Source organism: Eptesicus fuscus, chromosome 4 (assembly GCF_027574615.1).
Source record: "Eptesicus fuscus isolate TK198812 chromosome 4, DD_ASM_mEF_20220401, whole genome shotgun sequence".
NCBI lineage: Eukaryota > Metazoa > Chordata > Mammalia > Chiroptera > Vespertilionidae > Eptesicus > Eptesicus fuscus.
Window position 1 is genome coordinate 89393507 of NC_072476.1, and position 27375 is coordinate 89420881.

The following is a 27375-nucleotide window of genomic DNA, read 5'->3' on the forward strand; positions in this document are numbered from 1 at the left end:
TCGTCAGGAGTTTCCTGTTATTGAGTTTTTGTCAGACAAGGTTATCAATATTCACACTAGGAAAATGAATTGCAAAGTTTACTCTCTTGTATGTTTTGGAACTCTTGAAATACTGTTCTTTTCAGATTTTGAAAGAAGTCATTGATAAATTTTTTGTGTGTCTAGCAACATTTTTCGGGCAAATTCATTGGTCAAAAATTTCTTAGTGACTTTTAGATTTTCATCTTATTAAGTTACTATATGGTTATTTATATTTTTTAGCCATTTCATGTTAATTTTTAAATACATTAGTGTGCTATGTTCTCATTTCTGTCTGCAGACAGAAACTAGTTTACTGTAGTTTCTTTTTGTGCTTATATTGCCTTTTTTATTAGATTTTCCAATGAGTATTTTATTTCATTGATCTCTTCTATAATTATATTTTTAATTGTTTTCTAATTCATTAATTTTGCTTTTAATTCAGCTATTATTAGAATTAGTTTGTTGTTCTCATTCTAATTTCTTGAGTTAAAAGTTTAGTTTAATTATTATTTTCTTTCTAGTTTAATAACAACAAGGTTAATAGGTATAATTATTAATTTAAGTATGGCTTTGTCTGCATTCCATAATTTTAATATATAGTTTTTTACTTTTAAAGAGCCTATAATTACACTTTGATTTCCTCTTTAAAATTTACTTAGTACTTTTGAATTGTCAAATAATTTGATCTTTAAATTCTATAATTTGTTATTTACTTCTGATACTATCTAATTGTGAGCAGAGAATTTATTTTATATAATGAGAAGTTTCAATTTTGAAAAAAACAAAACACATTCATTTATGTGGATCTTCTCTATTAAACAAGTAGATGGGAAAAGTTACTAGTGGTTCCAAAACTTTCCTGAACATTGGAATCACCTGGAGTTGAGTCTTAATTTTTAACAAGGCTCCTGGTATTGCTTGATGCCCCCAGTGTAGGACAGCACTCTGAGAATCAAAAATATAATGAACTTTAATTTTAACTAGAGGATATTGTACTTAATAAAGCTGAAAATTTTAGTTATTGGAAATCTTTAAAGAAAGTTATTTGATTAAAGCAATTTTTAGTAAAATTTATTTGATAAGAAGTTAAAGAACAGTCTGGATGTAATTAATAGACCCTAAACTTGGAATAACAAGCTGGAGAAACTACCTACAGATGGGAACCTTTCAGGGCAAACCAGATTAAGGGGGTCATGGGAGAGTAGGAAGAATATGAAAGAAATAGAAAAAAGAACACATCAGAATGTTGTGTCATTGGATAGTGTTGAGACATATGAGATGCTTTAAGGTCCCTGGTAGAAGGAATATTGATACTGAATTGAGGGGAAGGAAGCACATAATGCACCAAATTTAAGGAAGCACATGTTGGTCTCACCTCTTTCTACTGGCCTTGGGTTAACAACGTAAAGGCAGTGACTACTTTTGAGGTTATTGCTGGGTATGAATGACTGGAATTTCTCTTGCTGTTGATACTATAAAAGTATTCTGCAAATTTCAATTTTGGTAACATTGAAATCCAAAGACTAACTTTCTAGAATTTAATCTTCAAACTCTTCAAGTCATGACCAATTACCTTTATCAAAGAGAATACAGACTGGGAGGATGTGGGGTTGTGATTGTATATACCCATCAATAAAGAATAACAGAACTGGTCTGAATAAAGATGGTGAATGGTTTATTAGGGTGACTAGAGCCTGTTGATCAAAGGTCCACCACTAGTTAATCTCAGGGGAATCAAACAGAAGGCAACCAGGGTGAGGGAGCATACTCAATGGCAGGAAGGAGGGAGTTAGCTTCACAAAAATCAGGCAGCCTTTGGGAGAGCCTCATCCATGAACATGTCTCACAGACAAAATGCTAGATAATAGTACAGCATCCAGCAGGAAGAGAGCAGTGCCTGCTGTTTCAGGATAGGATGAAAAGACTAGTCTTTGTAACCAGAACTAAGAGAAAAGCCTTGATACCCAAATGCACCAAAATGTTTGCTTTAGGATGTTGGAAGAAACAAAACAGTATAAGATAGCTTACATGTGTTAACTGCCTTGAACACACACTTAACCCCTTTCCACAAATGACCAAAGGGAGGGGCAGTAGTTAAGAGAGAAACGCTGCTTTCTAAACTCTGCTTAGTAAATCATTCCTTCAAACATACTAAAAAGGAAAGTGATATAGATGGGGGAAAAAAGCAAAAATTGTAATAAAGAACTTGCCTGCCATGTGTTTTATGTATGTGGATTCAATTCATTCCAGCATACTACCATTTGTGTTGACATTATCCTTAGAAATCGTTCACTTCTGAAAGCTTACATGTGGTAAGAAAAACTGAGTCAATGTCTTATGCATATATAAATCACTTCCTTCTATCTCTTAGAGGCAATTTTGGTCCGAAGGCCTCTATTGGAAAAAAAAATAAATGAAATTGAAGTAAAAAGGGAGAGTAGAAAAGTTAGAAAACATAGCCCAAATGACAGTAAATGTTAATGGTCTGATCGCACACACAAAAATTGTCCTTCAAAACTGAAGTGTGTATTAAATAGTAATGGATAGATATACTTCCCTGTGAGATCTGATTTGTCTAGCAAATCTTTACTGACATATACTCTCATTTACCACTATATAGCCTTTTGAAAATGCCACTCCAGCAGAGCATAAAAAAGGTTATTTAGATTAAGTATAGTTACAAGATAAGCAGTATACTGAGTTCATTGGACTTCATGCACACTCATTTAATTTCCGCCGCTCCATTACTCTGAACCAAACTGTCCCTGAAAGAACAAGAGGAAGGAAAAGGGCATTAAAAAACACAAATCACACAGTAGAGAACATTCTTCTTAAAATCAAAATGGTCTCCATGTGTTACCATTTAATACCATGGAAATACTTCCTTGACTTTTATAGCATGCAAAGAAATTGCACCAATCTATTAAAGAATGCAATAAAAAAAAAAAAAAAAGACTTTGAGGTGGGTTAACAATTTCCAGGTCTTTATCATTCTAGATGGGCTTGGAACTTCAAAACACTGTAAAATATTATAAATGGTATCCATTTGCATCTGTGTGCAGCTTATGGCATAATGAATGCATGACAGTTTATTGAATACAGGAAGAAATACGATGAGACCTTCGGTGATATGTTTTAAAACACGGCCCAAAGCCAGGCTTTAAAGAAAGACAAGAGTGCCAAAGCTGTTTATCTTCTCCTTTTTTCTCTTAACATTAGTGTCATTGAGTGCCAGTATGAGGCTTTTTGGACTTCACTTGGAGTTCAAGTAATTAATATTACTGGAGAAAATAATTTTTAGAGGGTTATGGTATAGTGATAAAACATAAACAAGAAAGCCTGAAGTCTAGAGGACAAGAAATGACAGTGCCAACACAAAAGTTATACTGGGTGATTTAAGTAGTCGTTCAGACCTTTCGCAGGTCCAGTTTGCATTTGACAGTGGCTGAACTTTATTAGCCTTTAATGGCCTTCATTAAATTATATTTGGTATCTCAGAAGCTATGCATTGAATGGGGTTATGAGGACATTCTCCTTTACCAACATATATATTCTTCAGCTAAGGAGGTCTGACCTCAGCATCTTGTTTCAGGGAATAGTGTGTTTTCTGTCTCATTTAGGCAGTGGAAAAATGCCAATTTTTATAGATTTTCTCTCCATGGGCTCATTCCTAGTAACATTTAAACAGTCTCCAGTGTAAAACAACAACAACAAAACAAAACAAACACAAGAATCTCTCCATTGACTCTTCATTTTCTTGCAGTTACTGCCCTAGTGGTTATTATTCCTTATATCATCCTCCTCACAAGCAGGAAGGCCTCAATTATCTGCACCTTCTTACCTCTAATCCTCTTTCCAACCAACTACAATCTGCCTTGTACACTGACTCTCCCTGCTCAGTGTACCCCCAAGTCACTAAGGACCTTCCATGTAGATAAATCACATGTAAACGTTCAGTCATTTTCTAATGCGACTCCTTTTACCAGGTGCTATTAGATCATAATATTTTGTAAAGAAAAAAAATCTTTCTTTTTTTTCATTATTTTTGCACATTTCTCAGAAATGTGTAGGCTCCTTTGGGTTCTTTCTGAATCTGAGATTTTTCTCTATAAATTATTCCCTCTCTGTTTCTGTTAATGACCCCAAACTATGTCCCTATAGCCAGACTATAAACTCCTGGGATCAAGGTCCTTGGCTGAATTTACACAACAGCACACACTTACCGGCACATAGTAGGCTGTCAGTAAAAAAACCTATTTCCTGTTCAGTTGACACATCTTCCTTCTTTTCCCTAAGCCCATAGACTAAATTGCCTATAGGACATTTTTAATTAAAGGTTTCTTTGTTACCTGAAACTCAGAATTTCCTAAACTCAATGTATCATCTCAAACTCCTCCTAACTCCTCCTCCCCACCCCCCGCTTCCCCTTTCAGGGCTTGGGAAGCAGAACATGCTTTTTCAGTGTGCTTTCTAATTGACATCATGGTGGCCCCAGCCACCTGGTTGTCCCAGTGCGTACTCTGGTAGTCCTTCTTAACTCCTTTCCCTCATTTATTTCCCAATGAGCTACAATGTCCCATCTTTCTAATCATTTTTTTGCTTCCCATCCTCACCACTACCATGCATAAAGGATCAACTCCCCCCCTCCCCTTTTTTTTTTTTTGGCTTGGACTCCTTCAACATTTAGTTTGGAAAATAAACACACCATATCCATTTGTTGGGTTATTACTTATTATTGTTTATATTTTAGTGAAAGTTCACTGGGATCAGGAAGCCAATCCTGATCCACACTCCCCCATTCCCACCTCCTGTGCTGTATTCTCCTGATCTTCATTCCTATAGCATGATGTGCCATTCTCTTAAGGCAGAATTGCTATTAAATCAATATAATAAACACAGGTATTGCAATTTCTTCTTCCTCTCTTTTTGTTTGTTTGTTTTTGGTTAATCCTCACTTGAGGATATTTTTCCATTGATATTAAGGGAAGAGAGAGGGAAAGACAGAGAGAAACATCTACATGAAAGAAGCACATTGATTGGTTGCCTCTTGCACAAGCCCTGACCAGGGCCCAGGCTGGAGAGGAGCCTGCAACTGAGGTACATGCCCTTGACCAGAATCAAAACCTGGTCCCTTTGGTACATAGGCTGATGCTCTATCCACTGAGCCAAACCGGCTAGGGCTGCAGTCTCTTCTTGATTGTCTTTCCCATACACCATAAACTCAATGAATAAAAAAAAAATCAAGTGTGTGTCTTGCTTACTGTGCCTGATACAAAAGTATTAAATTGCATATGCCCAGTAAAGATTTAGAGTACTAGAAAATATTGAATGGTTTAGTAGTATTGGGAATCCCTGGGACCATATAGTGTAGCCTATGGGAAATTTCAGCAAGATTTTGATTCCCTTTTATAAAGAAGCTAAGTTTTTCATAAAAGGAGGGATCTTAGGTTGTTGACTAAAGAGACATGGGACTTAATATATGCATTAACATTAACCCTCTCCATAGTTTTCTTGACAAAATTATTTCTAAATTACCCCTGAGCATTGGTTTTGTCTTAAAGGGTCTGTATATTTATTGGGATTTATCATTCAAACATTCATCAGTTTGCCCAATTGTTTTTATTTATATTTCTGACTACAACACTTCTTTCTTCTGGTAACAAATAATTTTGTTTGTTATTTCTCCCTTATTCCAATTCTATGGAATTCTTCCTTCTACTTGTGTTTTGGTGTTTGATGAAGGAAAACACAATTCCCTTAAGCAGTAATACAAAAATTTATATAGTGTTTAATATAGTCCCTCTTGTCCTAGCTGGTTTGGGTCAGTGGGTAGAGTGTTGGTCGGCCTGAGGACTGAGGGTTCCCAGGTTCGATTCCAGCCAAGGGCACATGCCAGGTTGCAGGCTCTATCCCCAGTGGGGGGCATGCTGGAGGCAGCTGATCAATGATTCTCTCTCATCATTGATGTTTCTGTCTACCTCTACCTCTTCCTTCCTCTCTGAGATCAATAAAAAATATTTAAAAAAAATATATAGTCCCTCTTCACTTTTCAGTTAGAAGATGAATTTATAGAGGATACATAACAGTGGCTTGCACCAAGTTCTAATTACCGTAATTTTAACTCATAAACAATATTGTAGGCCCGACATTATCTCCACTTTTATCTATCAGGACATATCTCTCTTTTAATCACGACTTCTTGTAAAATTTGTAAGGGAGAGAGGAATCTATTTTCTATCCATCGCTTTAACTAATTAAAAAAGTTGATTCTCATATATTTGTATAGGTGGAAATGTATGTGCATGTGTAATGGTGAATACATATTCTTAGTACACATGTTTAACATTTAAAAATGCATATCAAAAAGTTCATCTGTTGTATAAGGAATAAAAAGTGTGACACTGGCCATTATAAGGTATTAAAAAATTCATGGCAACTTTTTAAAAAAGGAGGAATGTTATTAACCTTGGTGTCTTGACCAAATTACAAATCGGGTAATTACATTTGTCTTCCCTAATCTCCTTTTCAACTTTCAATTGGGTAGTGTATTCTTAATGGATTTCATTACCAAGCTTCCCTTAGGATTTAAAATAGGACTTATCTTCCAAGACTGAGTTCACTCTAAATTTATGTTCTCTAACTTCAATTGAGCTGTCACCTAAACTCTTCAGTTGTGTGTGTGTATGTCTTTAATTCATTTTTCTTTTTTTTTGTGTGTGTATTGCTTTTATCATTTTGGCTCTTTTAGACCATTTCCACTCTCTCCAAGACAGAAAGACACATTTCATCTTAGCAATTACTTTTGAATGCCAGGTATGCAACCACTCTCCTATGCTTTGAAATACCAAGATTAATTAGGTATTGTTTGCTACTCTCCATGAGCTTCCACAGCCATTGCTCTTTTAGCCTTAGCAGTGTTTTTTAACCTTTCTAATGCCACGACCCTTTAATACAGTTCCTCATGTTGTGGTGACCCCCAACCATAAAATTATTTTCGTTGCTACTTCATAACTGTAATTTTGCTACTGTTAATGAATTGTAATGTAAATATCTGTGTTTTCCAATGGTCTTAGGCTCTACAGCAGTGGTTCTCAACCTGTGGATCGCGACCCACAGGTTGAGAACCGCTAGCAGGGTCACCTAAGACCATTGGAAAACACAGATATTTACATTATGATTCATAACAGTAGCAAAATTACAGTTATGAAGTAGCAACAAAAATAATTTTATGGTTGGGGTCACCACAACATGAGGAACTGTATTAAAGGGTCGCGGCATTAGAAAGGTTGAGAACCACTGCTAGAGAGAGGAACTCACCTCCTACTTTACTGAAAATAGTCATCACCAAGGATGCACTTCTACCTCTGATCACATCCTTGAGTTAAAACTCTACCATATCATTCTGCAATTTCTTCTATCTTTATTTCTGACTGATTAAGGAAGGTGTGCATCTTCTTTCCTAAATGCCTCCACCTATGCTCTTGATTCCTCTCTTCCTTATTGCCTTACTTCTCTCACTCTTAAGTCAATCACTTTCAGTAACTACATTCCACAAACATGTAAAACATGTTTTCTTATTAAGCAGAAAATTTTTTTTTGTTTTTCTAGTCCTCAGACAATGACACACCCTCTTTTCATTTTTTTAAATCAACATGTTCTTACTTCCCATTTTTTCATCAATTCAACAGAATATCTTTTACTCTTCCATTTTGTTAAACCTATTCTTCAAAGAAATCATCAAATTTCAAATTGCAAAGTCAATACTCTTTTATTAACACTTAAAATTTGTATTTCTCTCTTGGCTTTAACATTGGTGAATGCCCTTTGTTTATAAACTGTGTACCTTCACCTTTCCATAAATGTTGTCTATCCAATAATTTCATTTGTTCAGAAAAACAAAACCATGTATATTGTCAACATTTTACAGATAAGAAAACTAAGGCTTAATATGACTTAAATGTATTTTTAATAGCACCTCTTATATATTGGCTTTCGTGTTTCCTTAATTCAATTTATTCTGCAATGTCAGACTTAGATATTAATATTACTAGTGTTTAGTTGCAGTATTTCAGACAAAAGATCATGAGTAAGCTATCCAATGTTTCATAGCCAGATTTTATAGTCGAACCAGGATACAAATTCAGGTGGTTCCAAATCCAAAATTTATGTTCAGTCCTTTACAGCACCTTGCTTCAAAATGGATTGCTCTGTTATATATATATCTTCACTTATGAAATCCCTTTGGAATAACCTTTTCTCTGAACATGTATTAATCATACTTTTATGAAGATCCTGCTATTATTATATACTAGAGGCCCGGTGCACAAAATTCAGGCATGGGTAGGGTCCCTAGGCCTGGCCGGCGATCAGGGCTGATTGGGCCTTTCCAGCTGCCTGCCGGGGCCTCCCTTCCCTGGCTGCTGCCTGCTGGCTGGGGCCTCCCTTCCCCAGCTGTCAGCCCAGGCCTTCCTCATTCTGTGCTTCCTTCTGGTGGTCAGTATACGTCATAGTGAGAGATTGGTCTTCCAGTTGAACTCCAGCAGGGACAATTTGCATATTAGGCTTTTACATATATAGATTTCACAAATGTAAATAGCTTAATTTTAATGTAAAAACTCATTTTTCTATATGATACCACTGACTTTCAATTTCTCTCAAGAAGGGCTTGCATTTTTAATTTGTTAGTTCTTTCCTCTATAAATATTTTATTTAGGAACTCATGTGACCACTTATCACTGATACACAGGTCCGGAAAAGGAATTGGGGAATAGTAAGCTAAGAATTTTGGAATAATTAACTTAGTGGTTTAAAGGCAAACATCTATAATAGTATACTGTGTCAAATAGATTGGGTGTGTGATATTGGTAAAATCCAATGATACTTACCAATATCTTACACATTAATAGATTCTGAGGCAATTATTATAGTGTGAGTGGCTTAAATTCATATTTCTTTATACTTTGCACAAAGGAGCAGCCTGCTTTGGACAGAATTGCTTTCACGCTAATTATACTAGTATGTTTTAAGCCCTAACCCCCAATGTGACTGTACCTGGAGATAGTCTTTAGGAGATAATTAAGAGTAATTAAAGGTAAATTACATCATAAAGTAGGGCCCTAATTTGATAAGACCATGGAAGAGGAAGATATCTCTCTCTCTCTCTGCCACCACCCACTGTGATGCTAGGACACACCAGAAACTGATCAGGCTGGCACCCTGATGTTAGATGTCCAGCCCTCAGCACTGTGAGAAAATAAATTTCTATTGTTTAAGCCACCCTTTATGCTATTTTGTTATGGCAGCCTGAGCTGACTAACACACAGGACAAATGCGTACATTTCAAAAGCATTTTACAAAGTCAGAAATAGCAAAGTTATGTGTTAAAGGGCTAAAGTTAGGAGCACAGAGAAAAACATCAATAACATTTAATCTTGAGCATCAGTAACATGGTGTCTTTCTGCCTGAGATGGTGCCTTAAAGAAGGTTTAAAAAAACATGTAATTTCAGTTCTAGAAGCACAGAAGAAAGAGAGTATGACAGGAAAGTTATTGGAAGATACAGTGTAAGAAATCTGGGAATGATGAAATCATGAAGCTAACTCAAGAAACCCAGCAAAGCTTAAGCAAAATAAACAATACAAAACATACCCACCGGTATGTACAAATAATGAAACGACAGAAGGCCCAACAAAAAGAGAGCTTAAGAGCAGCCAGAGTGAAGCAGATTGGCTCCAATGGTGCAATGGTTAGACGACAGCTGTCTGCCCATATGTGATAGTGGAAGCCAGAAGATGCTGACATATCTTCAATGTGCTAAAAGGAAATATTTCTCAAGCCAGTAATCTATGAGCAGTGAAAATTTCTTTCAAGAGCAAGAGTTTGCCATCAGCACATTGACTACAAAGTAAATTTAGAGTATATGTTTCAGACAGAAGGAAAGTGATCTCATAAGGAATAGTTCAGGAAATAATAACAAGCACATAAAATGATAAGCATATGAGTATATTTTAAAACAACAACTGACTTGGGAAACAATAATAATGTCTGGTCGTCTGTTATTACCCACATTTTACAACTTGGAAAGGGAGTGACAAAGATCTTGAGTGCTTTCTTTCAATATCAAATATCTATTAAGTGGCAGACCTAAATTTTGAAGCTGACAATACTGATTGTCAAATTCTGTGGTTAAATCCGTATTCAACTACTTTTCTGAATGAACGCATAAAGGATGAATGAAAGTATAGAATTACTCCCACAGAATTATTAAGTTAAAAGATAGGCCTGAAAAAAGAAAATAGGAGATAAATAGTTAAACAGTCTGGATTCAATATTTGTAGACCCACCACCAAACTGCCTAATGGTGTAAACGTGTGTAAGTCCCTTGATGTACCTCGCCATAGCTTTGTTATTTGTAACAAGGGAATAATAACTATCCCCTCTGTTGATGTTTTATAAGGACAAACTGCAAAATGGCTTGAAGAATAGAATGAGAGACAGGACTAGCCTGATTCCTCTTATATTTCACTCATTATTGTATGAAGTGAGCACTTCAAAAAAGGAAAGAGCCCTGTAGGGCGAGGGTGGTGCTGTGGATACAGCAATAACAACAGGCAAAGCAACAGGTATGTAGTTCCCTTTCCCAATCTTGGTTTTCAAGAATCTTCTAGGATGGATGTGGATGGTTTTGAATAGAGTTACTCACCTTTTGTGGGTCATGATTTACTCCCTCCCCCAATACTGTAATGCTCTGATTATTCTTAAGGGGCTATCATAATTATAGAATCATTGTAATTGAAGTGGGCGTCATGGCTGTCACCAACTGAGACAAATCTCAAAATTTAATTTTCCTCTCCTCTGCCTTCTCACATTTTCTTGATCTTCAGAAGCAGTTGTTCTTATTTTTCTATCTCTCCAAGCATGTTTGTTGGTTGGGACTTATTTCTCCTGAAATCTTCACAGAGGAGACTAGGGTGATCATGTGTTCGATTATTCAGTGCATGTTGAACTCTGACCATGAGCTGTTACAGGTGACACATGAGGGAACAGGAGCTACCGAGATCTCCATCCTCACAGACCTTGTATTCTAGCAGAGCTGGCAGACAGTCAACAAAATAAATAAAGATTAGCAACATTAACAGAAACCTATTAGTAATAGCAGATGATAAATGGAGCAAAAAAATGTAAACAGTAAGGAGAGTCAGGAATGCTGGGGTTGGGTTAGGCCTCCAGGGCAAAGTTGAAATTATTTATTTTATTTTAATTATTAAATCAATTTTGAAAAAAAATAGATAGTGCTTTGGAATTATATATTACCCCTAAATCAAAGATTAATTTCTTTCTGACTCATCTAAAATTTGTAAACTGTAACAAACTCAAAATGAACTCAAATATCCTCAATACGATTTCATTCCTATTTTTTTTGAGGGGAGATAAGCGTTAACAGTTTTCTGTGGGAAATTTCCCACTCACACAGAGACTTGCTTCTCTATTTTACCCATTTCCACAAGGCTAGATAATCACAAATAGAACTTGAAGAAAATTTGAGTATGGCATCAAAGGAAATGATGTGGGTGCAAATGTGCTTCAAGAAGAAGCTATAAATAATTATAAAATAGAAATGCTTACTTTTATATATAAAAGGATCACCATATATATTTATATGTATATATATATATATATCTATATATGTATATATATATATATATCTATATATCTTAAATATTCATTCAGATGGTTTTTAAATATATATATATATTTCATACTAGTATATGGATATACATATTATTATCTTATAATTGCCTTAACAAACCAGGTGGCTTAAAACAACAAGGTAGCTGGTTTGGCTCAGTGGATAGAGCATCATCCTTTGAACTGAAGGGTCCCAGGTTTGATTCCAGTCAAGGGCACATACCCAGGTTGTGGGATCAATCCCCAGTAGGGGGCGTGCAGGAAGCAGACAATCAATGATTCTCTTTCATCATTGATGTTTCTATCTCTCTCTCCCTCTCCCTTCCTCTCTGAAATCAATAAAAAATATATGAAACAACAACAACAACAACAACAACAACAACAAGGTGTCTTCTCTCACAATTCTGGAGGCCATCATCCCAATCAAAGTGTGAGTGGTGCCACACTTCCTCCAGAGGTTCTGTAGGGGAATCCTTTCTTGCCTCCTCAGCTTTTCATGGCTCATGGCTGTAGATTTGCCTTGGCTTCCTTGGCTTGTGACCGCATCACTCTACTATCTCTGCCTCTGTCTTCATGCTGCCCTTCCTCTGTGTGCCTGTTTCTTCCCCTGTTGTGTCTGTGTGCTTCCTAAAGGACATGGGCCACTGTGTTTAAGCCTTACCTGGATAACCTAGGAAGATCCTCTCAAGATTCTTAATGAAATTACATCTGAAAAACCCCTTTTTCCAAAATACCTATCATTAATAAATTCTGGCATTAGCACATGATCATATCTTTTTTTTTTTTTGGGGGGGGCTGCCATTCAACCCCCTATAGGGGGTTTTATTGTTGCAATCATATTTTTATATCAAAAGGCTTATAGCTTAAAAGCTTTGCCATGGATCCTAGTTATGCCCCATCAATATATGTAATAAAATATTTTAGAAAGTAAAACAGAATAACAATGCATTTTTATAAACTGCAACATGTATCATCTGAAGATAATTACTAAATCTTAAGAATATACTTTTGGGAAATAAGTGGTTAATTTTAGTGAAAACAGAAACATCTTATGTAATTGACTGGATTTTTTTTACTTCTGCCATGAATCCCATTAGTTACTTAGACAACCCTGTGTTTCTGCATAAAATTAAATGTTAAAAATACACCAGTAGGAAGTAAAAGGTCAGAGTGATACCTCTTTTCTTTTTGTCATAAAGGACAAATGCAAAAGTACTGGAAAAATTAAAGCATTGATATAAGAACACATGAATAAAAGAGAAATAATTTTAATAAAATTTAAAAAGAAAGACTGAAGCAAAGCAGTAGAAATAAAATAGAAAGATGCCCTTGAAAAGACACAAGGCACAAATGAAATAGGTATTTGAAAGCTTGATGAGCATATAGTCTACATCTCAGATTTTCTGGAACATTCTACTTTTCTCTTGACATTCATATTTCTGGCCTAGCTGCCTCAGAGAATGCTGGATGTTGGAAAACTCTTTTGCCACTCTGGACATTACCGACTTCACACCTCCAGGACAGTGATCTATTATGTACCAATAGTTAGTGAAAATGGCCTTTAGTGAGAATCCAGAAGACCCTCTGACAACGTTTACTTACGGGCTACTGGCTGCTCTGAGCCGATCATTTCCCTCACTCTTAAGCTTGCCTTTCAGTGCTGCACGGAGACCCATTTTCCTCTCCCAGGAAGCTGTAATGACTTTGATTGAGCCTCCTTTTCTCTGAAAGCGACCAGTGCAGATTTATGTTTCCCTTCTTCTGTCCCCTGTGTGAGGTTGCAGAACTTTTCTGTTTCAACTACCAAACTGTGCTCCGTCTTTTGTTCTCTCTGTTCTTGAGCAATAAGGAAATAAATGATGTACTCTCTTGATTCAATAACAAATTAAAAACAGAAAGGCAAAAGCAAATTTGCTCCTTTAAAAGTCATCATTTATCCATATCCGAATGAGAAGGAAGGCTTTCCGGCAGGAAATAGGTGATCCCGAGGGGATATTGGGCATGTCTAATGCAATCAGTGTTATTTGACCAATTGGCTTCTGTTTAATTGAGAGGAGACGCTTTCCTGTCAGTCTCATTGTATCTTTATGATGGCTCAAAAATACTTTCATAAAAATCAACCTTTTAAAATTATATTGCCAAAGCAATAGCATTGTCTGTATTCAATAAAGGTTTAAAAGACGAATGAAAAGATCATTATCCAGTTTTCATCCTCACCTGAAATCATTGCTGGTGGTAAAATTGGTCAATGTGACAGGAATGAGTTCTAATGGAGATTGACATTAACTCCGCTGAGGCTACTGCATGGGAAGTAAGCAAGCCAACTGCATATTCATTTTAAGTTTGATTGTTCCAACTTCTGTGTTATGTATGAATGTCACTCTTTCATTTGTTAGTGAATGCTGGGTTGGAATTTGGTAATAGGGGAACATAAAATATTAAATAATCTCTCAGTGGCCAGAGAAAGCTAGTGTAACTTGAAATTGTATTTCTAGGAGAAATGTTTTCTGGTGGTGTGAGACAAAATGTGTAAGAAGATTCTATGGCCTTTGCAAGAAAAGCCCAATCCAGATTCAAGAGGGTGTTGTATTGGGCTTGAAGTTCTTTGCAGATCTACTTTAAATATTTAGGTATTTTGTTAGGTAATAAGAGTATTACAGCTTTAATCTCTGCTGTGATTTAGAAAGGAAGAGAGAAGTAGTGATCTGTTTACAGTGCTTATTAACTAAATGCATTCATTTGCATAATACCTCTTTAGGGATGGACTACATTATTCAGAGATTTCTATATGTGGAACTTCAGGGATATTTTAGGCTTCAGTGATACTAAGGTCTTAACTTAAATTCTATTAGATTAGCACAACAACATTTCCTGATTAAAAATCCCCATTAGTGGTGAGATAACTTCTAAGAAGCACTTTTCACCTTATGGTGCCAGCAACAGGGGAGAATAAATATTCTTGTTTGAAAGTGAATTCCTTATAGAAAGGCATGAGGTTGCTTTTAAATATATGAAAAGGACACTATTTGATGCTGGAATAATTTAAATATTCTGGAGGGAATAAACACACCCACAAAACCCTATGCTTTTGAAAATACTTTAATTCTAAATTTTTAATATAAGGGCAGTAAATAAAAAATGTGATTCCCTGGCAGATTTCAATTTTAACATGTCCGTTAAGAAATGAAAAATGTTGACTTGCTCTTGTTTGCAAAGTACTAGTTTTACTTTTAATTGCATAGGTAATTCCATATGTTTTCCCCTTTCCTATAAAAAAAAAAAAACCTACCCCTTCCACAATCAGCTATGATCATGTAATTTTTATTGTTCTTCCTTATAGAAGAGTTTTCTTCTCCAACCACCAATTGCAGGTGTACATTGTGACTTGGTTTATCCAATGAGGTGTGAGTAGCAATGATATATTTCCTTTGCAAGGAAAGAGTTGAAGGGCCACTAATGGTTGTGTATCTCTCTTTCCTTCAGTTTTGGAAATGGTAATGTCCTGGCCTGCATATTCCTTCAGTCTGGATCTGGAGCAGCTCCCTACAGTGTGAAAGATAATAATCTTTGTTTATTTACATGAGATACATGAGATACCCTTGGAAAGTTGGAAACCATTGACATTTTGTGGTGTGTGTATGTGGTATTGTCATTGTTGTAGCAATTGATATCACTATAACCATATACTTAGTGGTAGCAAGACTAAAAATTTACCTCATTAATGATAATGTTCCCTGTGTCTGTTACTTTCAATGTAACCACTGTGTGGCTGGTGCTATTTCTCAATCTAGTTTGTTATTAGACATTAGCCAAAGAGCATAACATATTTTAAATGCCTGCCTTAGGGATATTTTATACTTATTAAAGGATGGAGTGGCCTCCCATGTCTTACTGACTGCTTTGAACATTTGATTGTTTGCAATATATGTAAATGTATTTGGTTAAGGTTCTGGATCTTATTTATAAGATATACTATATTAAAGTAAAGACATGTTCATAGCATCTAAATTATGTCACTCCATAGTGAAATAAAGTCTTCTCTGAGGAAGAATTATGATCAGTTATATTAGACAGAATAAGAAATGAGAATTGAAAGAGAATGTAAAATCAAAGAAAACAAGATAGAAATGGGAAGACCATATAAAAAGAAAGATAAGGAGATTACTTTAGCCATAAATGTCAGGAATTTAGAGTTTTCTAGTGACATAATTTTAAAACAATGGCCAAATGTTAAAAAGATGCATACTTTCTGAGAACATATTGAGAAGAAATTCAAATTAAAGGAATCTGTGTGAATATGGAATCAAATGAGAAAATGAAAGGAAACTAAGAAATCACATCTCCTTCACCCCCATTTAGATCTATTCTTTCAAGGTATGATCCTTGGAAGAGTTTGAAGGTTGTATGAAATCCTTAAATAATTAATACATTCTGAAATATTCAAGTTATGCTTTCCAATGTTATGCAATTCAAAGTGGGTCCTAAAGAGGAACTGGTAGTCATTCTGTACCTTGGATAAGCGACAATTTCGGGAGACAACAATCAGAGATATTTCTGAAAAAGTTAAATTGAGCACATACATATTGTGCCTTCATCTTCTACTTTTTTCGGGGGGTGGGGTGGGAGGCTAGAAAACAAAGTCCATTGTCTTGTCAATGTGAGGGAGTAAAAAACATATTACATTTCTTTCACCCATGATTCTGGCTGCAATCTGCTGCCCCATCTACAAGTGTGGGGTGTGGAAAGTAAGCAGTGAGGAGTATGTTGGAAAACATTAGTTGTAACTGGCATGGAATAGGCACTGACCAGGCAAAATGGACGGTGCCCAAATTCATTGGAAACCTATGTCAGTCTGATTGGTGGTAAGTCAGTTTTGAACTTGTAAACAAGACTGAGTTAGAAACTGGCATTTTGAGAAAGTGGAAGAGTCAGTATGACCAAAATATTCTCATGTAAGTTGCTTTTAACTTTTATTCTTATGATCCCAGACTAAAAAAAAACTTCTCTTTGTCATTTCTCATCATCTTGTTTTACTTGTTCAATTAAAATAATAATTGGTACAAAAGGGCATAAAATCATTCATTTATGGTAGTGTGATTACACACCTGAGTTATTTCCAGTTCATCCAATGGCCGTCCTCAGGAATCTTAGAGGCCAGAAAACCTTAATAAGAAGAGGAGGCAGCAACTTCCTTTGTAAAAGCCAAAACTAAGACTCTCCTGCTGAGGTTGAATTGCTGCCCTTCTCCTAGGAATGGATATCCTGTCATGGTTGGGAGCATGATCTCTGAACTAGAATACCTGGATTTGAGTCTTCCAATCTGTGTGACCTTATCAAGCTACTTAAATATTTAGTTGGCACCTCAGTTTACTTACCTGTAACAATGGGAAATAGTGTATTTCCACTTCTTATGGGTATTGGGAGGATTGACTAAATAAATAATAAAACACTTTATATAAGTGCCTGGCACATAATAAGCACCATCTACATGTGAGTTACTAGAGTATTAGTGACAGGAATCTAGAGTTTATTTTCTCTGTTTTCCCCATAATCTCTCTGTTTGAGCTTCATTCTCCACTTTTAGTTGTGATGAAAATATTCTGTACTGTGGATTGGCCAACTACAGCTCCTCTCACCACGTATTTTTAGTCTCAGCTCTTCTAGCAATTAGGCAAAGGGTAAAAAGTAGTCATAAGCTCTATTTAAATATCTTCCAGAAAAGGGAATTAGATAGAAGACTCATGGGAGACATCTCAGTCCCAGAACTTTCTGGGGACAAGAGAGTGAAAATGCAGGTGAAGATGGATATTGTTAGAGTGTGTATGTGTGAATGAGCAGATCCATTAAAATGAGAATTAAAGTGCACATGGAATGAGGAAAGTTATTAACAGTGGTGTTTAGTTTAAAAATTGAAAAACTAAAAAAAAGAGAGCTGTGGAAATACACATTGTATTTTTTTAAAATCCTCACCAAAGGATATTTTTCCATTGATTTTAGAGAGAGTGGTAGTGGGGTGCAGGGGCCGGGGGGAGACAGAGAGAAACATTGATGTGAGAGAAATGCATTGATTGGTTGCCTCCTGCATGCGCCTGGACCAAGGCTGGGGAGTAGTTTGCAACCCAGGTATTTGCCCTTGACAGGAATCGAACCCTGCTCCCTTCGGTCCACAAACCGCTGCTCATCCACTGAGCCAAACGTGCTAGGGCCACATCATATATTTATTTTAATAAATAAAAATTTTAATTAAAAAAATATATATTTTTTTTTAAAGAGAGAGGAAGGGAGAGTGAGAGAGAGAGAGAGAAACATTGATGTGCTGTCTCCTGCACATCTCCCACTTGGGACTGAACCGGCAATGTGGGCATGTGCCCTGTCTAGGAATTAAACCAGGGACCTCTTGTTGCATGGGACAATGCTCAAGCAGCTGAGCCACACCAGCTAAGCACACCTAGTATTTATGAAAAGTAATTTTTCTAAACTATTTATATGTATTTTGATTATATGATGACTGAAAAGATGTTGTTATACAATCTTTAATGTGAATTGGTTAATAGGACAGAGGCCTTCATGAATGTTTGATTTCCTATTTATAACACACCTTTGAAGAAATGAGACCATTTACTGTGTTGGTCTTTATTTTGCCAGGATGTTGTTAATTTTCATCCAAAAGCATATAGCACCCAGAATGACTCACCCTGCTACTTCTTTTAGAAACTAGTTTCCCACTTTGGCAGGAAATATAGTTAAATTCATATGACATTGAAATATATTTTAAGGAAGTTATTTTTGAAGAGGGGAGGCATATGACTTTGTAAAATTTTCTCTCTTCCTAAGATGCCACTCCTTGTCCTCCTTACCAGTCTACATTGCTGCTTTTTTAAATTCTTCTCCTTTGGTTTCTTTTCTTCTGCTTTACTCTTAATATTGATGTTACTTTTTAGGTAGTCAGTCCTCTCCTAGCCTCTTAAATACACTTCCTGCCTATTACCTCATTCAACAATGTCCCCCCTTTAATAAACAGATGCTTTCTGAAGAACCATTCCAAAAATTTGAAATGTGCCAAATGACTCTGAGTTATTTCTTTAAAAAATATTTTTTATTGATTTCAGAGAGAGGAAGGGAGAGGAAGAGAGAGAATGATACAACAATGATGAGAAAGAATCATTGATCCACTGCCTCCTACACACCTCTACTGGAGATTGAGCCAGCAATTTGAGCATGTGCCCTGACTGGCAATTGAACCTTAACCTCCTGGTTCATAGGTTGACACTCAAAAACTGAGCCACACCAGCCAGCCTCTGAGTCATTTCTCTGAGAAACAGAATGTTGATTCTCAAAATCTGTATCAATAGAGATCCAAATTTTTGAGTAAAGTCCTGACCCCCCAGAAGTATTGTGAGGGAACTCACTTGAGCCTAGTTACAGAAAATCTTGGCTATATTTTTTCCTTCATTGTTAAAAACAGTTTTTTTTAAACACTGATTATGAATGTTTATGAGTTCTCTAATTATGTCAGTTTGTTTTCACAACTTCAGACTGTTATTACAAGTGTTAGTGTATTAAATTGAAAGGTATACCTTACCTGTATTAATGACTAGCATTATTTTAGGTAAGAGAGAAAATGAGAATTTTCTTACAAAGTAAAAGAAAAATGTGAAGGACAGAGGGAAGTATGGGAAAACTGTGAAACTGCAAAGGAAAGCCGAAGGTGCTCTGAGAAGGTGCCTGTTGTTAAGTAAACTGTTTCTCTGAAGCAGCGTCAGCTAAAAGGGAGGGCTGATAAAGCACAATTTGGAGGGGGAGATGACACAGAGCTTCTGATTGGTCCAGTCTGTGAATACATATATGTGCTGTCCCTTAATATCTTTTAACAACTATGCAGGTTGAAGAGACAGAATCAATCATCAGAGGTAATGCTAGAAGATAAAAATAAGTCTAGAGTGCATACTTTCTCTGCCAGCCCTTCTGAAGTCCAGACATGCCTAGCCCATGGGAAGAGGTGACTTCACAGTAGGACCCCATATGACTTAGAAAGACTTCTGCCTGAGGTCTGGGCCTGCACCACACTCAGCAGCAGTTAAGCACATTTCTAAATATATCCAATCACATCCGGACATGTAGTTATCTAGCATAGCAAAAGCATAAAAATGTTTATATCACCACTGGACATTTTTTCACTTGAATAGATTGTTTTTTTGTGAAAGCACCCCAAGACTCCTAACTTCCCTAAATGTGGCTGGGTCCACCCATACTAACATATTAATAAAATGGCCCGATTTTACATGTGAGTTCCAGTAAGGAAGCATGCTGATAACAGCATGTTGATAAAAACAATGGAATAGAATGGAAAATAGAAATTGAATGCATGAAGATTAAAAAACACACATGCATTTTTTTCGGTACTATTTTAATACTTCCCTCATCCAAGTACTTGTATTTCCTACCCTTCTAACTGGCAAACAGTAAAATATGTATAGTCGGAGGCATAAAAATAAAAAAAGAAACTTCCAATTTAAACCAGCTGCAAAATATGTATATTTTTTAGAATCACTGAAGAGCCCCGACCAGGTAGCTTGGTTAGATTGTAGTCTCAATATACCAAGGTTTCAGATTTGATTTCCAGTCAGGGCACATAAAAGAAGTAACTGATGAACCATAAATAAATGAACAACAAATCGGTTCCTTCCTTCCTTCCTTCCTTCCTTCCTTCCTTCCTTCCTTCCTTCCTTCCTTCCTTCCTCCCACACCCCCCTCTCAAAATCAATAAACAAAAAATAATTAATTTAGAATCACTGAAGAAAAGGGTCAACTACCCCATTAATCACCTAAGCAACTTAGCAAATAGCCATTTCCTTTATAAGTATAAATCAGGAAGAGACTGAACACATTCATTTCAGTATGTGTGCATTCTACATATATATACAGTATATACAAATTCAACCATTTCATATATATATATTAAAGCTTTTAGGTTAGGCATTATATTCTAAATCTCTATATATAAAAGGCTAAGTGACTGACCATATACGTCTGTCAGACCATCCGACTATTCGACCAACCGGCCGGCCGGTACATATGATGCACACTGGCAATTTAAAAATAAACGTTGACTCACATATGTGTGATACATATAAAGCTCCCACCGAATTTCTTAAGAATATTACTCCTTTGTGAATGCCATGTCATAAATTAAAATTGAAAGTAGGTGCAATCATCATTGTGTATGCACTCATCTAGAGTGCATACTTTCTCTGCACTCTAGATGAGTGCATACAATCATCATTGCACCTAATGAGAAATCTTAATAGTAAATGGGTCTTTGTAATGGTACTAGATTTGTTATAGAAATATTGTAACCTAACATAATCAAAGCTGAAGTATTAACAGGATCTGTGGAAGGAGAGGTTGTTCTGATTCCAATAATTGATTTGTCCCCGTCTGACACTGGCCTCCCATTTAAATTAATTCAAAGACAGTTTCCCATGATGCCAGCATTTACGATGACTATTAATAAATCACAAGGACAAACTGTAGACACAGTAGGAATATTCCTACCCAAACCCGTTTTGGGACATGGTCAGTTATATGATGCTTTCTCTTGAGTTCGAAGAGCCTGTGATGTTAAAGTTGTAAATACCTCATCACAAGGGAAATTAGTCAAGCATTCTGAAAGTGATTTCACTCTTAATATGGTATACAGGGAGATATTAGAATAAGTTTAATCAATTTATTAGTCATTGTTTTTATCAATGTTGTTTTTATATCATATTTTTGTTGTTTTTATATCAGATTTTCATTGTTTTATATCATGTCTTTGTTGTTGTTATATCATGTTGTTTATTTATTGATCAATTTATATATTATTTTCATATACATTTTACTAATTTTCTTTCATCTCTGACACTTCTATTATAGAGAAAGGGTGAATAGCAATATTAAAATATTTTTTCTAATTAATTTTCTTTCAATGTGCACTAATCCGTGCACTGGGTCACTAGTAATAATAATAAAATATGAAAATAATAATGATATCTAATACTAAAAAGAAGAAATTTGACACAAATACAAATACCTAGGCCAGTGGTCGGCAAACTCATTAGTCAACAGAGTGGCAAACCGCGGCTCACGAGCCGCATGTGGCTCGCGAACCGCAGTTTGCCGACCACTGACCTAGGCTATACTGTAAAATGCAGATAATATAAGAAGCTTTATAATTAATTGAGTGAGGTAGAGTTAGCACAGGGTTTGAATAAAAACCTAACAGTGAATACCGTTTAGCCAAATACAAATACTGGCTAAAGAATTCTAGGCAAAGAAAATAGAATGGGCAAAGTCATAGTGGAAATGATTGATGGATGGAGGGATGGATTGATGGATAGATGCATGAATATCTGGAGGAATTTTAACTTTATTTGACAGAAGGTCAACACCATTGAAAATATTTAAGTAAGGAGAAAGTAAGAATTGGTATGGAGTTCTGGAGGCAATGGCATGTTGAGAAAGGCTCTTCAGAAAGATAAATATACCCACAGCCTAAAATCAATACAATGGGAGAGAAGAAAGTGAAATAGTGTTCCAAAAATTTTGACCAGATTAGTTGGAAAAAGGGAAAGACCCTTAAGATAAAGTCAGAAATTACTGAAGATATAGATATGAAATCATCTCCACAGTAGTAATATCAGAAGCAATGGGAGTTAATCAGATCATCACTTATGATAAAAACAGCTGTCTTTTATGGAGGTCAAGAGATATATATGAAGTGCGAGAAAACTTCATAGATATGATGGCATGAAGGATTTGGGAGAGGGGATGACAAATTTCAAGACATATGATTACCATGGAAGTAGTCATTCCCAAATGGCCTATGAGTTATCATAGGGCCATTGAAAACCTATTGAGTTATTATCACTTTCAAAGAAGGTTCTTAGTAATACACATGCCAAGTTTAACCTTTCCTAATAGAAGAGAAAGAAAAAGATGGACTACAACAAAGTATGTACAATATGATATTCAACTCTTGACATTTAAAAATAAAGCAATAAATATTTTTCAACTTGAGTAGGTTGTTTACTTTTTTTAAAATATATTTTTACTAGAGGCCCGATGCACGAAATTCGTGCATGTAGGCGGGTGTCTCCTCAGCCTAGCCTGCATCCTCTCTAATCCAGGACCCCTCGGGGGATGTCCAACTGCCGGTTTAGGCCCAATCCCAGATCGGGCCTAAACGGGCAGTCAGACATCCCTCTCATAATCCTGGACTGCTGGCTCCTAATCGCTCACCTGCCTGCCGGCCTGATCACCTCTAACTGCCCCCCACTGCCAGCCAGGTCGCCCCAACTGCCCCCTCCCTTTGGCCTGGTTGTTCCTAACTGCCCCCCCTGCCATGCTAGCCTGGTCACCCCTTACTTCCCCCTCTGCTGGCCTGGTCGCCCCTAACTGCCCCCCTCTTTCTGCCTGGTTGCCCCCAACTGCCCCCCTGATGGCCTAGTTGCCCCTCACTAACCCCCCTGCCAGTCTGGTCACCTCACGTGGCCTGCTTGTTTAGTCGTTTGGTCGTTCCTCACAAACCCCTCTGCTGGGCAGGTTGTAGGCAGCCATCTTGTGATGGTGTGAGGGTTAATTTGCATATTACATCTTTATTATATAGGATTGATTTCAGAGAGGAAAGGAGAAGGAGAGAGAGATAGAAACATCAGTGATGAGAGGGAATTATTGATCAACTTTCTCCTGCACCCCCCCAAATGGGGATTGAGCCTACAACCCAGGCATGTGCCCTTGACAAGAATCTAACCCGGGAACCTTCAGTCTTCAGGCCAATGTTCTATCCACTGAGCCAAACCAGCTAGAGCTGTATAATTGTTTTCTAACAAGAAAGCTAAGATTCTAAATAACTCTTCCAAATATGGTGAGCTATCCAGTAAAAGCAGATAGATATAAAGACAAAATTTAAATCTAAGAGGAGCCTACAATCTTCAGTGGCATTTGAAATATTCATGGTGTTATCAGAAGCTTAGCCTGCACTGGAATCATGGCTCGTTTGTATGTCAGTCCAAATCTTGCCTTGTCTTCTAAACTGACTATAGATCCCATACAGGCTTAGAGAGAGAAGAGCTGGGCTGACTCTGCTTTTTTGTTGTCATTTGTTTGTTTTGTGTGTATGTGTGTGTTTCTTTTACCAGCTATTGACTGTAAGCATCAAATTCAATTCTCCATTGCTCAATTCCTTCATCTATAAAATGGGAATGATAGTGCCTACATTGAAATGGAGTTGTGTGGGAATGTGGGAATGTATATATATAGATAAATACATATTTTAAATACAAGCTTTTGTTACTGTTTCTGCATACCAGTTTCTTTCTACCTTTTTTGGTCATTATCTATGCAATTAAATCATGGTCTTAGAGTGAATATTTGAAAAACAGGACCAACTCTGAGAAAGTCCTTTTCTGTTCTTTATTTTGTGATACTTAGCTAGTAGCTACAATCTCCACCAAAGGAAAAAAACAGGTCAGTTGGAGGATACAGATTTTTATTAAAGCAATAACACATTATAAAAATAACACACAAAAAATCTTTAGGGTTATGGGGTCATTTTTCATTCTCAATCGAGTTTTAATTTAAGGGTTTGTATGTCATTGTTTGGATTATTTTTTTAATCAGCTACTCTAACAATAAGACTAACCCTGACACATTACCCAAAGTTATAAAGATTATAATTTAGGTCACTTTTCTTCTAAACTATGCATGGATTGTATCATATCTTACAAAAAATAATTGCAATCATTGTGTTCTTATGGAGGGAAAGAAAGAATCCCTTGTAGCATGCAGCTAGCATTGTACAATTTCCTCCTGACTTCCTGACACTTGTGTGGCTGTTGATGTTGCCATTGAATATTTTTCCCCTGCAAATGGCAGTATTATGATGGGAAATTTCATTGTTTGACTTTCTGTGACTCCCTACAGAAGAGAGTACACTTAATCATTATATTTTGCAGATTAGGTAAGGATTCATCCTTGCTTTTTCTTTTCCTCCAGCAATTTAATATTGAGGTTGGACTATAATATTATAATTAAAAAGTGACTTATGAAAGTGCACCATAAACAAGGCTTCTATACCCCTTAGCAACCAGTGTTGGTGACTAGATGGAATAATAATACAATGTAAAAATAGTATGAGTGTTTCAATGATTATTCTTCTTTTTCCCTTAAAATATAGTTAAAAATGCAGTTATGTTTGATAATGTAGGAAGAGTGGGAAATGTGGGGGCAGAAGAAGGATGAGACAATGGAACATGCTCTGCAACTATATGATAACGGGTCACAAAGTATATCTTTCTATACCTATGTCTTCACTTACCTCTGAGTGCACTGCCATTTTGTTTTCATGGCTTTTTAAGGTAAAGTATTTATCGTAATAAATGTGATTTCTTATATGCTAAGGAATTGCACTGAACTTCAAAACAGTGATTCCTCTTACAGGAATTACAGAGCAAACAGCAGGGTTGTTCTGAGTCAGTATTGATATTCGATAAAGCTTGTCTTCAAAGTCCTCAGGATGCCATATGAGCTTTCTACCTTCCTGTACTTCTTCCCCAGGCACTAAAATTTCTTGCCATCTATCTTCTTGTCTCTGTTTCCTTTTCCCTTTCATTTTATGCAGTCAAATATACAAAAAATTTATTCCAGCATGTAAACCATTCTTGCACATCTGGACTGCTGCCGGACATGGATAGGATACTGAGGATAATTAGTGACAACAGTGGGGAAAAATATGTTCACAGCCACAAGACAAATCAGAAGAGGAGATGTCCTGATAGTTGGGAATTATGCAGCTCTATTGGGGTTCAGAAAGGATAGGATGAACTTCTTTTTTGGAATAAATTCAAGTCAGTATCTTAAGGACGGTTTTCAAATTAAACTCTAGTATTATGTAATCAAGGTCATTGCTCACCAATTAAAAAGATTGTAGATATATCTAATACATTTTAAGTGGCATTCATTCTCTACTGTGAAATGTGGTGTCGATCAGATTTTCTTCCTATCTAGGTCTCAGCCTATCTTCCAATACCAGAGACTGCTTGCTCTCCCCCTGATGACAGTACTCTTTAATAATAACTAGAATCTTCAGAGTAAGGAACTTCTCCCTCTCCTCTCTGTCTTGGGCCACTTTCCAATCACTCAAATTTCTTGATTTATATTTTCTGGATCTCATACTTTCCCAGATAATTGGCGCACTGAGACTGTGTATTTCTTTTAAGGGATTCCCTCACATTCAGGCCACATGGACGTGGTCTGCCTGTTGTCTCCAAGATTGCAATAGTTCAGCTTAGAATAGTTTAACTTCCTTGTAGGAGATACACATGGATAGAAGATTTTTTTTTCTTATACTTTTTTCTTAGAAATTGGGTCATAAAAGAGAAGGTCCTTCATTGATTATGATTCTGGGTTATTTAATCTTAATTGTCACACAGGGTGACATCAGGGGCACAGACCAGGTTTTGCTATGGCGAGCCAGGATAGTTTCTTTTCCAATAGTGCTGCAATGTGAGAGGAAAACCATTCTTTGCATTTTAGTAGCCTTCTTGTGCTCAACTCCTCATTCCCTTAGTGTAAGAATTTAAATAGGAAAATGTACACACATTTTCCAAGAACATACAATACCATGAAAACAAAGAAAAATGTGACCCTATATGTGGAAAATAATCTATATTTTTAAATATAGTAGGCCATTTCCATCAATGTTTTAAAGATCTCATGGCCAACATCCTGCCAAAGTTTGGGCTTTAAAGGTGTCATGGCTTTCTGATGCCTCAAAGTCTGCAGGAAGTTTTCTTCAAACATGTGATCTGGGAATGAGAGTTTAGCTCTAAGCTAATGCTGAAAGCATTTACTTTCTTTTTCTTCCTATGACTTGAGGAATCACTGCCTTTTCCCTGTGCAGTGGAAAACTTGCACTTTCAGCCACGCCAATCTGCAGTCTTCTCTCATATATCATTGTTAAGTCTTTTTGTATAAGCTTATTTATACTATATAATAATGACAAATAAATTATCCCTAATGTAATCTTTATTTCTAATCAGTGAGTAATTACTGAAGGAAAGGACAAACACTAGGAGATATAAATTTTGATTTACTTTGCCATTGAATGTTTTATCATTTAGACTGATTCATTATATCTTAAAAATAAAGAATATTAATATTAATGAGCTTGAGCAATCTGATCCAGTGAAATCATATTTGGTGTATACCCCATAAAAACATTTGGGTGGAACATACAGGGCACATATTCTTTTTCTTTTAAGAAATAAAAATGAACATGCATAGATTTATGTTTTTCACTGTTTTTTTTTATATTAGCTATATGTGAATTGACCACACCCAAATTTCACTTTCAGCAGATAAGCAAATATGATATTCATAGTATATGTAGATTAGTACATATAGATATAGTATTACATAGGTCTATAACTATCATCTGTCTATCATCTATCTATCTATCCATCTATCTATCATCTATCTATCATGCTTGGCTCTGCTCTAGAAGTCATGTTTTGGCTCTTATGTCAAAAAGATATAGTCAATGTTGGGTTCTGGTTCTTTACAAAAAATCCCCAAGGAGTGTTTTAGAAAATGTGATGATTACAAAATTTTAGGCCTGTAGTTTTTT